This window comes from Mus caroli, chromosome 12, assembly GCF_900094665.2.
Source record: "Mus caroli chromosome 12, CAROLI_EIJ_v1.1, whole genome shotgun sequence".
Taxonomy (NCBI): Eukaryota; Metazoa; Chordata; class Mammalia; order Rodentia; family Muridae; genus Mus; species Mus caroli.
In genome coordinates this window covers 106,350,556-106,364,589 of record NC_034581.1, presented here as the reverse complement: position 1 = coordinate 106,364,589, position 14,034 = coordinate 106,350,556, and the positions used below count along the sequence as shown (strand labels likewise).

General features: G+C 44.1%; 1 protein-coding gene and 1 non-coding gene across 4 annotated transcripts in view; both read left to right on the top strand.

The window, feature by feature from the left end:
- The window catches only part of Ppp1r13b (protein phosphatase 1 regulatory subunit 13B), an 80,348-nt gene that overhangs the window by 7,079 nt on the left and 59,235 nt on the right, over positions 1 to 14,034 (top strand). The gene's annotated exons all lie outside the window — the stretch shown is intronic.
- Positions 10,739 to 10,882, top strand: LOC115032844. Its single transcript, XR_003838504.1, has one exon. It is a non-coding gene; the product is annotated as a small nucleolar RNA SNORA48 (small nucleolar RNA).

Below are 14,034 nucleotides of genomic sequence, written 5' to 3'. Positions count from 1 at the left end.
AGAAAGAGGGGAAGGCAGAAGAAGGTAAGAAGGGAATATGGAGAGGGACCACTAACACTAAAGGCCATTTCAAAAACCATATGAGAACCTACTCTTAAATTCCTCCTAAAATATAGACATATATGAAAGGACTCTAAATGGAGTCACCAAACAATAGGGGAGACAGTGCCCCAGCTAGATATCTTATGCCACCAAGTAAAGCCTCCAGTTCCACGACTGGGTTAGATCTTGTTTACTTGTTGGCCAAAGGGGTTCCATGGAAGCCCCCAAACCTCACAAGCGATTGCCAAGGCTGTTGGTTACTCTCTACTACTTGATGGTAAGGCCCTGTTGCTGAAGACAGCACATGTCATAGACCATAGAGACGGTGAGCTGGTACCTGACTAGAGACTTCACCCCTTCTGACTAGCATTCAAAGTACTGGGAAGTACTGCACATGCTACTGTCCCTAGCTACAATCCCTAGTGAGCTGCCTGCAAGATAGACCAGTGTAACAGTGGCCCAGATGTTAGGAGAGTAACCACCCACGCTTGGATGGGCTTTAAGGCCCACGCCATGAGATGAAATCCATACCTAACACTGCTACAGTGGCTAAGAACCCAAGACTCGATAGCTCACAGTCCTATTCTGTTAAAGGAACATAGCAGGAAAATGACTCCAAGTAGCATACTGCTCTATCCATAAATCAGTGCCTCTCTCAGCCTGCATCAGAGATGCTTGTATTTGCAGTAGATGAGACCACAGAGACACAGACTGGAGAGTGTGCAGAAAGAGCAACACTGGAGCACCCAGTCCTAAGTGGGATGTTTTGTCAGACCCTTCCCTCAGGGCTCAGAGATTTGTGTGGAAGAGAAGACAGAAGGATTCTAAGAGCCATAGGGGCTAGATAACACCAAGGAAAAGGTGTCTTCCAGAAACTACAGGACTGATGTACATATAAACTGAGACACTAAGACCAGCATAAATACAGACCCACAGGGTTCCAGCACTGAGAGGAGCAAGTGGACACACAGGGTTTTACCCCTAACCAACAAGCCACCTGCAGTTGATACCCATTGCATATATCAGTGACACTTCAGGGCAGGTCCCATGCTCAGAAGTAGTTAGCCAATACAGAATGAACCCAAGTAGAAGGTCCTAACTGTAACTCCGGTTCCAGAGTATACACCACCTTTTCCTGACCTCTGTAGTTACCAGGCATGAATATAATGATACACAGACATACATGGAGGTAAACACACGTATATAAATTTAAAACAGCAAAATGCTCTTTTAAATGTTTGCCTAAGGGAAAGGGTATATTTAAAGAATGCCATAAGACCCAATTGGGCCTGATAATATTGAGGCCATACCTAGACAAATAAAAATTTAAAAATTTAAAAACGAAAAGCCTGATGTCCATCATGGAGCAGATGTGTGTTGAAAGAGTGACATTTGGGAGCTGGTAGAGCTCTTTAGAGGGATGGGACATAGGAAGGGAATGGGCCTGAGGTTCTTTTTCCCTTCCAAAGGAAGGCAGCAGGAAGTGATGCAGCTTTGAAGTGTGTTGGTGTGAGGAGGATGCTTTGGTGGTGATGCTAACCCTGGGGCTCCCTAATCTCTGCCGGCCTGTCCCGTGTGACCACCTGGTTCCACTGACTGTGCTCTTGGAGCCCTGTGGGCATGCTTACTGTAAGGTATGGGTTACCTTCAGTTGTGGTTATATTTAGCTTTTATTAAATAAACATTTCAAGTTTTCAAAGAAATTTTTCTTCCTAACTATGTAGAAATATTTTAAGATACAGAGAAGGTCTTTTTCCTTATAAACTATCAACTGTCACACAGGTGACACAACGCTAAATGGTAAATGTGAGAGACTCGGATTCCAACTCCCTACTTGGTAATAATGATGTGACCTTTTGACTTTAATAGCTTGTGACCGTGACCTTAGCTTCTCATATGTCCAATGAGTTGGACTTGGTAAATTCCAAGTATTTGTGGTTGGGCTGGTAGTTGGCTTACAGCAGAAACTTTCCTGAAGCTGACATTGGTTCTGTCCACATCAAAGACCATGGCATCCTAACTCTTACATGACAACCTAGTATCAAGAAAGCCTGTGTGATGGAGCAGACAGGGAGAACTCAGGGATGTGATGCTGGCATTGTGTAGTTGATTGCTCAATAAGTGTGACTTTGTACTATGAGTAAATAACACTCAAGACTGCATAAGAGTTTTTAAATTCTTCTTCCTTCAAATAAAATTATACACACAAGATCACTTAGAACGCATTTCTGGACTACTCAACTATTTCTAAATGAGAGCACATTTCACTCATCTAAAGATGTCATGTCTAGAAGTGACCAGTGGCGTTTTCTGAACCTGCAGAAGAGGAGAACTCTTCTTCAGGCTCCTCTTCAGGCCAGGAGCTTGGCAGCTCTGTGGCTTCCTAGAATTGAGTTTAGTGAGGGTGAGCTCTCAGCAAGTGGTGTTTGTCCTCGTGTGCTCTGCAGTATGTGGCAGCTCTATGCTGATGTCTGTGTGTGGAAAGTGAGCTTTAAGAGGTGAAGAAACTTGGGCCAGTTCTCCAAGCTAGTAAGTGGTGAGGCAAGGGCTAACGACAAAGGATCTGACTCAGACACCTCTGCTCCTCGTCCCCGTGCCAGTCACTGGGGAGTTTGCCATAGTCAAAGCATGTTGCCAGAGGTGCTGCTAAATGGAATCTGGCAAAAGGGTTTTTTTTTTTTTTCTTTTATGCTCGTGTCAAATAGAGCCTAACATTAAAAGACTCCTGAGGCGAATGTTCTTGGGAGGAGTGGTAGTTCTCTCTGCCTTGCATTGTTTGTGTCTACTTCCCTTTTTAGCATCCTTCAGTGTATGGCCGCATATACGCTTTGTAGTTACTGAGAACTTTAAACAAGATAAAAGCTTAAAATACCACTGGGCTATTATGTTAACGTTACATAACCGGGTGTCAGCATGCGTCTTTGTGTGTTTGCCCAGATGGAGAATGGTTGTTCAGCAAAGTGTGCTGGGGTTTGGTGCCTTGAAGCGCTGTTGCCATAGTTATTTCACAGACTGTGCTTCTAGGGCCCAAGAACTGGTATAATCAGGTTCTATTGTGACACTTTCTTGGCTTGATTGTCTTGCTTTATTTTGCTGCAAAGATAGCTTTATGACTGTTGTATATACTAATTGATAAGCAAAGGCTGCTGCTACTAGATTTTATAAAATAAGAATGTGAGGTGACATCATCATGAAGAACAATGAAAGGCCTGAAAAATGAGAGCAGTTTTGTTAAGATTAATAAGTGAAATCTAAAATATGAATGTACACTTCAGTGCAGGGTGCTATTGGTATTTTGGTATGTTTACAGGAAGTGTGAACTGAAGATTTGGCATAGCCACGATTGATAGCATATGCCATGATTGTCACCATCATAGTTCAAGCACATGCAAAGGGCCCGTGATGGGAGTGTGCCCAGTATTGCTGGACACGTAGGGAGGCCTGTGAGCTGAGCAAAGTGTGAGGGAGTACTGGAAGAGACTGGGTTAGAAAAGTGATGGTGTTCATGATGGGTGATATAACTGGTGTAATAGTGTCTTCAGGGTCAGTGAAGGGAGGAGGAGATTTTTGTTATAAGAAATGAAACAGGATCTCCTTAATATATCTTAAGTAGTTCTAAACTTCAGGCATTGCTAAACTGACTTTACTGCATTAGGAAAGCATGTGGGGGGTCTTGGGTAAACCTCAAACTCACATAGATTCTGCCTCACAAGTGCTGGGGTCACAGGTGTGTGTCACGATGCCTGGATCCTTTATTTGCTAAGTTAAAGATAATGTTAACTGTGTAGGATCTCCTAAGTTATATAAAAGGTACCTGGCACTTAGTAAATGCTCAGAAGCATACATATAGCCTGCTATGGCGCTTTGGTGGTTTGCTTTTTTAAACTCTGTGTGTGCGTGTGTGCATGTGTGTGTGTGTGTGTGTGTGTGTATGAGAGAGAGAGGGGGAAGAAGGGAGAGAGATGGAGAAAGAGAGAATCTATGAAAATCTGAGACTCTGGGTATGTAAATGCCACAGTGTACATGAAGCAGTCAGAGGCCAGCTTTCCAGAGTCATTCCGTTCTTCCACTCTGGGCATCACCCGCAGGTCCTCAGGCTTACACAGTGACTGATTTTACCTGCTGTACTGGTTGGTTTTTTACCAGCTAGACAAAAGCTAGGAACATTTGGGGAAAGGGAACCTCAATTTAAAAAAATGCCTTCATGAGACTGGCCTGTAGGCAAGTCAGTAGTGCATTTTCTTGATAGTGTTTGATGTGTGAGGGCCCAGCCCACTATGGGTGGTGCCAGCCCTGGGCAGGTGATCCGGAGTTTTATAAGAAAGAAAGCAGGCTGAGCAGGCCGTGGAAACCAAGCCAATAAGTAACCTTCCTCCGTGATACTCTGCCTCAGTTCCTGCTTACAGGTTCCGACCTTGAGTGCCTACCTTGGCTTCCCTTCATGATGGACTCTAAACTGTAAGCTAAAGAAACCATTTCCTCCCTAAGTTGATTTTAGTTATGGCATTGTATCACATCGATAGAAACCTGCTGAGCCATCTTACTTGTGTGGGTGGTTTTTCTTTTGTAGGTGAGAGGGAATATCATTTATATGCCACTTTTAATGTGTATAAATCAGTGACTTTAGAGTATGACAAGGTGACACTCTGTGGCAGCCATCTCATTTCAGAATAGTTTACCTAGTTCATCTTTGAACTACAGTGAGTATGTATCTCTTATCCGAAGTGCTGACTAGAGTCCGATTTAGCTTTTAGTCCCCTGGATTTTAGAATGTTTCTGTACATGTAAGACTTGGAACTTGAGCTCATGTTTAAGCACAAGATTTGTTGTTTCACATGCATCATACCTGCAGACTGAAGGAGATTCTGCACGATATTTTTAATGCTCCACTCTTTTGTCAGATCTGTCACATGGGTCAGGTGTGGCGTCTTCACTTGTGTTTCATGTGATGTTCAGTTTTAGATTTTGAAGCACTTTGGAGTTCAGAGTTTGGATAGGATGCTCGGCTTATACCTGCTGCAGTTGCAGCTCTTAGCAGCTGTGTGTGTTTGTGGCTCCATTTCTGCCTTTCAGGAGAGGAGAGCAGGAGTACTCGAATTTTATTTTCTGTTGTGCCACTACCTGATCTAGCAATTGGCACATAGTTGGTATTCCGTAAACATTTGTTGAATGAAGGAAGAAATGACACGCAGGGTATAGTCAGCGCACTGTGGGTGTATGCGGGTGCGCGGGTGCCTGCAGGAGCAGCCAGTCAGGTTCCCATGGTAGAATGGTATGTTCTGGACTTGACCTTAGTTAAAAGGCTGGGGAACTGTAGAAGAGTAATTCTGGAGCCAGTGGAGGGTAGAACGTGTGTGGAGAAGGAGAGAAAGAAACTGAGTGCCAAACGAGAGGGCTTACAGGTAAATGCACGCCACCACCCCTGAAGACCTGAGTGTGATCCCTAAGTCCCTCACTGTGGCAGGAGAGAGTCAGCTCCTGACACTTGACTTCCACTGTTGCACTGTGGCACTCGCACAACCCCTTCCCCATCTACCACACGGGAGTAAGCAAAATGTAATAATTTAAAAAAAAATGCCTTGGAAAAAATGAAAGTATCAAGATCAGTTAAGAGACCAGCTGATTCAGACTTGCCAGAAGAGAAAGTTTCAGTTACAAGTAAGGCTGGTCTGATGGAGCGCGCGTTGAGTGCTTGTGTGAGTGCGTGTGTGAGAGACTTCTTATATGTGTAAGTGTGTGAGTGCATGTGTGTAAGAGTGCTTGTGTGACTGTAAGTGCATGTGTGTGTGAGTGTGTTTGAGTATGTGAGAGTGCTTGTGTGAGTGTGAATGCATGTTTGTGAGTGCTTGTGTGTGTGTGAGTGTGTGAATTCATGTGTGAGTGTGAGTGCATGTGAGCGTGATAGAGGAGGAACAGTGACAGGAGTTGAGGGTGACAGGCTTTCTGCTTCAGCAGCTGAATTTGTCTTCCCTTCAAGACAGAGCAAACATGCAGCAGTTAGTGTAAGGGGGTTGAGGACGATGTGTTTTCACTGGGCTGTTTGAGATGGTGGCTACTCCAGATATGGTCCTCTTAAATCTGAAGGTCTCAGTGCAGGGCTAACAAGTCTTTCCCTTCAGATTAAGTAGCTTTTAGTGCTTTTAGTGTGTGTGTGATATGAGGGCTGCTGCCTGGGCATCTATACTGTACTGTATACCTCACTTTATACACAGTCAGGTTCTTGAGATGACTAACCCAGGTTTCCCAGATCATGGCTGGACTGGAGCTCTTTCATCTTAGTTATAAAGTACCTAACTGTTCTATACGCTCGCCTGCCTGCCTGCCTGCTTGCTTTCTCTCTCTTTTCTCTTTTTCTTTCTCTCAACAGGGTATCTCAAGCTAGTTTAGAACCTGATATATATCATACATATATATATACGCACACATATATAATATATATAATATATACACATGTATGTGTGTATATATATTTCAGACTAGCCTTGAACTTGCATCCTCCTATTTTAGACTCTGGAGAAATACTAGTAGAAAGCCACACAGCATGGCAGTTATAAGCTAGGCTTCAGTGCCATGGTGGGCTTCTGATTCTGGCTTTGCCACTCTCTTTTCTGATCCTTGGATAAATTATGTAACATCTTTGTGCCTTATCTTCCTCCTCTTTAGTATAGGTTTAATGACGTGTTTCCTAAGATGGCTGTGTGGCTTGTCAAGTGCTGGAGTGTCAGTATCCATGGTAAGCACTCAGTAAACATTTGCTCTTACGTTTTCTGTTGTATCCAGGAGCCATTGTGAAGGTAGGATAGAGACTGCACTCACAGTGTGCTTCCACTCTTCATGCTAGGAGGGCTGGAATGAGATTGTAAAGTCTGCCTAGTTGATAGAACACAGAGAGCATAGCTTCCTTTTGTTAAAGATGAAAGTTTGCCTGCCTTGTCTAGTATTTCTATTATTCAGACCAGCTCAGAACCAGACTAGTGCAGTTCACCGGTTCTGATAGGAGCTGGTTGGCAGCACCTCCCAGACAACCAACCTCACAGGAAATGCCCCTCCCACACTGTGCTTTTTACTTCCTTTAGGACAGTGCCTGCCTGGTGTTTATCTCTGGGCACTCCAGGAAAGCAGGAGTCTGTTTTCCTTTCCCAGTGCAGTGTCCTTAGTGCCGAGGACATGGCAAGGCCCCCAGTGGCCTTCAGAAAGTACTGTTTACTGAATGAGCTCAACAGCATTGGGATGCATTAATTATACACAGGGTCTGGCCTGCTTGAAATGAGCTCATCATGTAGGATGTAAACAACAGTGCCATTTGAAAGATTCAAGCATGGAAGTACCAGCTGCTGCAGAGCAGGGTGCCAGCAACTATCTTTGTAACCTTCCATGTTGATACAGGGTTGGAGGTTAGGGGTCAGAGATAGGTGGAGCTGATGGAGCAGGCCTATTAGGTAGAAAGGTTGCAAGTCAGAGGCCAAGGTCAGAAATGGAATGTATAATGAAGGAAAGTGACTGGAACTTGAGGCTGGAGGAGGGAGGCGAGGAGGGACTGAGAAAATATAGGTGGAGGCTAGAGTCTGAGGGCTAACCCTGACCTGCATGTGAGTTTGAACTGGATTCTGAGGAAAACATGAAACTGGAAAAGGGGCTTTAAAATGTGTATGTTATTGTGGTAAGGTAAAAGCTACCACGTGATTGTTCAGTTCAGGTGGCAGGGGATGCGTTCACACTGTCCACCATTGCCCATCTACAGTACCTTCCTTTCTTCAAACTAAAACTACGATTGGAGCTTTTAAGTTGAACTGAGTATCTTCCAGTTAAAGCTGGTATGACTGGAGCTGGAGAAAGGAGTCTCTTGAAGTAAAGCCAGAGTCATAGTCCTTTAAACTCTCAGGATCTTCACTCTTTTGCGTGAGGCCACTACAGTTTACCAGCTTGGCAAGGTTAGGTGCTGCAGCAAGGAAGCTGGATACAGAGAGTTTCAGGGCTCCATCTAGCCTGGAAGTCATACAGTGGCACGGCTTCAGCACGCTGGGAGGCTGTAATCTGAGGTCTAAGGGGCAGCCTGACTTGTTGGTACCTGAGGCGTGATTACAGAGCACACAGGGTATAGTTAAAGCTCCTTATGCTGCCTGAGTCATCAGAAGGGGTAAACACCGTCAGTGATGTCAGAGATGATGCACTGTCGAGTGTTGTGTGCAGTAGGACGTGATGGAACTACAAGTCTCAGTTTTCAGTGTCCAGGAGCTGAGCAGAAAAGTAAAAAGATTCAGTACAATGAACCCATCATATCCAGAGCATTTCAGCATACAGTATTGAAGTATTAGTGACATATTAAATTCCTAGGCTGAGTCTCAAATTCCAGAACATGCTTTACACATAAAATTTATCTCAATTCATGTTAACCATGTTCTTTAAAAGAAAAAAGATTTATTTATTTATTATTTATATGTAAGTACACTGTAACTGTCTTCAGACACACCAGAAGAGGGCATTTTAATCTCATTACAGATGGTTGTGAGCCACCATGTGGTTGCTGGGACTTGAACTCAGGACCTTCTGAAGAGCAGTCAGTGCTCTTAACCGCTGAGCCATCTCTCCAGCCTGTTAACCATGTTTTTAAGTTCTCAGTGGCCATGTGGTATGGTTTAGCTACCGCCCTGTAGTTTAATTCCTTAAAGTCCATGGAAGGGCTTTGGTTTGCCTTTTTTTTTTTTTTTTTTTTAACCTGGAACTTGCTATGTAGACTAGGCTAGCCTCAAAATCACAGAGATCCACCTGCCTTTACTTCCCGAGTGCTAGAATTGAAGGCTTGTGCCACCCTGCTGGACCTGGAAGGGCTTTTATTATAGTTGTTAACATTTGCTTTGATGTTTGATGTTGTAGGATAGTGAAGTAATGAGGGAACATATTTGGGGGGGAAGACTCTCATGTCCTAGCAGTGTGATCTTGGGTGAATTACTTAATTTCCTTGTCTCAGTTTCCTAATATATACAGTGAACACCATAGTGTAGGAGTTAGGGGGATTAACTGAACTGCTGCAGTGCAAAGACCCCACAAGATCTGGCACATAACGAGTACTAAGGTCTGCTCCGAAATGCTTAATGGTTTTGTGTCAGTTCGTTTCCGACATTTTCGCTATGGAGATTGCTTTAGATAAGGGCTTACCAGACAAGTTTTCACAGGTGAAGGGAATGTTACATTATCCTTTTATAAGGATTCTTTTTAATTGGTGTCTCGGACAACTAATTTTCAATAAACAACTGTTGTTTGCTACAACATTTGAGTCTACCCCAACAACTATAGGAATAGGATAATTAATGATTAAATGATTTAAGATTCTAATTAAGGTGTAGGAAAATTTTGAAGGGATGATTTAATCAACATTTTAATTGCCAGTACTGTTATAATTAAGCTACTCTTTCTCTCTGAAATACTTCATTAGCCCTACTGTGTCTGGGGAGACTTTTCATTTTTCTGATTTTTTTCAATTAGTATATTTTAACACACTGAATTAAAAATTTTGAGTTTTACTTTCTATTCTTTGTAAATGAAATACGAGAGAATAGCAGAAATAAAATCAGAGTGTAAAAAGATGACCATTTAGCAGGAAGGCAGGAGAGGAGGCCCTGTGTTGTTTTGCAGAGTGAGACAGGCAGGGTGGATAACCATGCCATGGTGTGGTTGATTGTCTGGTCAGTGTATCCAGACTGCTGTGCCTAATAAGGCCATCTTGGCAGACTCCTTGCCGCCTGGCTCTGCTTTGCTCTCTTCTCTGTCAACTGCAGCACTGCCTGTCCAATCCCCCATTCCTGTCCACAACTAACTCCTTTCCTGCCCAGCCTACTTGTTGCTTCCTTTGGGAAGTCTTTTCTGATCCTGGAGTCTGGGCTCCTCCCCATGGGATCTCTTGGCACTTGGCAACTCCACATTGTAGTTCTCTGTTCTCTTAGGTCTCAGGTCCAGTGAGGAAGTAAGCCTTGGGCCAGTCTTTCTGACCTTGTATGTCCAGAGTCTGGCTCAGGGCCAGGTTGGACTCAGTAACATTTTCCTAAATGAATAGAGAGTGAGCCTGCAAATGTACCCAATTTATGGTATAAAAACTGTTACAAAGTAGTAGTTTGTTTTGTGTGAGTATTGATGTTTCCTGCCTGTTGTACTATAAGCTTTGCCACAAAGTGACAAGAAACTTGGTAGCCTACTCTTAATCTTTTTATATGAATGTTTACCTGTATAATTGAATATACTTCAAATATCTCTGTTAATAGAGAAAAGCCTATGGTCCAGTTGGTTTCCTGTCCTTTTGGAGAATTTCCAGGAATAGATATCTGACCCTGTATGGCTTGGAAGGGAGAGTGGGACTTTTAAAAGTAACAGTAGGGGCTGGAGAGATGGTTTAGTGATTAACTCCATTTCCTGGGGATCTAACACCCTCTTTGGACTTCTTTTGGGCACTGGGAATGCACTTTATGCTCAGTCAGGCAAAACACACACAAACTATGTATGTATGTTTTTGTTAAATATATATTAAAAATAGTAGTAGCAGCTGAGTGTGGTACCAACATCTTTAATCCCATTACTCAGGAGGCAGAAAAAGGGTCTTTGTGAGTTTAAGGTCATCTTAGTCTACATAGTGAGTTCCATATCAGCCATAGCTACAAAGTAAGACCCTGTCCTTAAAAAGAAAAAGAAAGAGAAAAAGAAAAATAACCCTTGGCAATGGGCAAAGAGACACCTTGTTGATGCTGGTGTTCTTCTATCAGTCAGGGGCAGAGTAGATGGCAGTCCTTTGTTCATCCTAGCCTGATGCCTGGCTTGGTAGCCAAAGCTGTCTTATGTCTAGGGCACATAAAAATCAATTCAAATCAAAACTAGGCAGCACAGTTGGAGGAGGAAGACAGAGAGACCTGTGGATGACCACACCACCTGCAGACCTGCCCTCCAGCACATGGCACAGGCAGGCCATAGACACCTAACTTGCTTCCGCACAGCAAGGATGGAAGATGTCACCAGGGATCTACCAGCCTCATGATCAGTCTACAGCGGGAACCACCACAATGTGTATGTGTGTGTGGTGGTCAGATGGGAGAGAAGGGAAGTGGAGCAGCTTGAGCATTATGGAGAGAGATGGAACTGGACTCGAGGGTGGAGAGGAGGAGCCTGGTGGGAGTGGCCAGCCCTGCTACCCAGGGCCATGGTGAGGTCCCAGCCCGAGCTGCCACTGAGTCCTTGGCTGTGCAGTGGCAGGGGTCAGGGTCAAAGTCTGTGGCTCATATGACTACTAGAGAACTTGGGGATGTCCCTGGCTGGGACAGCCACTAGGGACCACGAGAATGTTCAGGGGCTGTGCATGACTAGCTCCACCCTTTACTAAACTAAGAGCTTTGGAGAACTGACCCCATCTCTCACCACTGGCAACACTCAGGAGAGCGAGCCTTGCACCCCATCCAGGTAGCACAGTAGAGCTGGCCCTGGTGGCAACTCTGAGGGTATGAGTGTGGGAGAGCTGAGCCCTCCAATTGTCTGCCATGGAGTGGCATGAGCACAGAGGTGATACCCCTCCCCTGCCCCTTACCAGCTGCAGCACTTGGCAGAGTGGGCCTTGGATCTTGCCTGGACTGTGCAGGAGAAGAAACTGTGATGGTGGGGTACAGGAGAGCTGTCCCCTGCCAGTCTGTCTGGTGTGAGGTGTCATGAGCATGATGCCTCCCCCATTCTGGCAGCTGGGAAAGCTATGCCTGCTTCTTCACTGGCTGTAGCAGGCAGGACAGCAGACCCTGCACCTCACCTGGGCAACACATAGAGCTGGCCCTGATGGCAAAGTCATGGGTGAGCCAGGCCTGAGGGTGTGAGAGGCCCAGCCCCTTGGGAGGGTGGTCCCACACCTTGACTGGTTAGCACAGTGGATCTTGCTTTGGAGGCTTAGGTGGGCATGAGAGCAGAAGAGCTGACCCTGGGTCCTGCCAATGGCAGTGTTGGGTGACCTAGCCAGAGCAGTGCTGGGTTACTCACCCTGGTGGTACAGATATGGGAGAGCTGGCATGCTGTCCTACCTACTTGGCTCTTACCTAGGCCCAGATCCAGAGCTCTCAGTTGGCCCACCCCAGAATCTCTATCATGTGGAAACAGTTGAAGTGTATGAAAGGGCCAGTCCCATTAGTCTAACGCTGCAGCATGCCCATGACCCAGGGCAGCAGTGGGATGACCTGGAGCGATCCCAGTTAGAATCCAGTATTGGTGTCAAAAAAGCCAGAGCCATGACTCACTGCAGTGAGCATTTGCAAGTACAGATGTGTGGACAGAGGGGTATACTGTGAGGCACATTGTGACACACTACAGCTTCTATGATGAAGTATCTTCTATGCTTTGTTTTTGTTGTTGCTGTTGTTTATGTGTTTTACTTTAGGGGGAGGTTGCAAGGACAAAGGGTAGATATGAGGGGATGGGGAGATGAGCAAGACTGGGGTACATGATGAGAAACTCACAAAGAATAAAAAGTTTATATATATATATATATATATATATATATATATATATATATATATGTAGCAATAGCAGGGCGTAGTGGTGCATATCTTTAATCCTAGCACTTGGGAGGCAGGCAGATCTCTGTGTGTTGGAAACCAGCCTGGTCTACAAATTGAGTTCCATGACAGCCAGGGCTACACAGAGAAGCCCTGTCTCAAGAAACCAAAAATAAATAAATGATGATGATGATTATTATTAAATAAAAATAAAAAGTAGTAATAGCTGTTTATATTTTATTTTGAAATTATTTTTTAAAATATTTATTCTTGTGTGTATTTGGGGAGTGAAGTATATATGGTATCCATGGAGTCTAGAAGAAGGCATTGGATCCCCTGGAGTTGGAATTATAGGTGGTGGTAGCTGCCCAATGTGGGTGCTGAGAATTGAATGTAACCACAAGCTTTTCCACCTGGCCTCTTTGTTCCCAGAAATAACAACTCTGAGACTTAATTATATATGAATAAATGCTTAGGCCATAAGCTTTGACTTGTTCCCCAACTAGCTCATGATTTCTTTAACCCGTTTATTCTATTTTATGTCTTCCACATGGCTAGTTACCTCTCCTCAGGTTTTTGCCGCTGTCTTCTGCAGAGTTTGGGGTGAATCTCCCATGCCTGACTCTTTCCCAGAATTCCTCTCTCTTTGTCAGAATGTCCCCTCCTATTTCCTACCTCAGCTCATTGGCCATAGTTTTTTTTTGGTTTTTGTTTTTTTGGTTTTTTGTTTTTTTGTTTTTTTCTTAATTGACAAGTGATGCTTCCATACAGTTCACAAGAGATTCTCTCTCCAGTAGATCTCAGGTCTTCTATAAGTGCAGCAAATGCTCTTACTTGCTGAGCCTTCTCTCTTGCCCCATTCATGTTTTTAATGTTAAAGTCAAAAGAAGTTGCATCCCACAACTAAATTGAAAAGAAAAGTAAAATTTTCTGTATTGCCAACTTTTTTAATGTGACAACTAATTGTTAATATCAAGAAATTGTTCCTGCTGGGCAGTGGCAGGAACTTTAATCCCAGCAATTGGGAGGCAGAGGCAGGCCAGTTTCCAAGTTCAAGGGCAGTGTGTGTGTGGGGGGGGGGGAAACACACACACACACATACATACACACATGCACACATACAAATTTGCCTCTAATAGTTTGATGTTATTGGCGAATATTCAAAGATGTCTTGTGCTAGAGAGTACCCACATCAAAATAGGGCACTATACTGAATCTGAAGGATTTGAACTAGGGGGGTTCTCATTTGGGGCCTCAAGCAGACATTTAGATATTACAGGTGACCCTCCCCCCTTTGTGATCTGCCTCTTATCTCAGTCCTGGTGTGATCTAAACTTACATGCATTTTACTAGTGTTTAGAACATTTCACAGAGATGTATCACTTTGGCCTTTGATCTCGGTATACAGTGATGTGAATACAGATAGTACTGCCAACAAGGAAAAGTGTGAGAACATAAGCTGAGCACACACCTTTAGTCC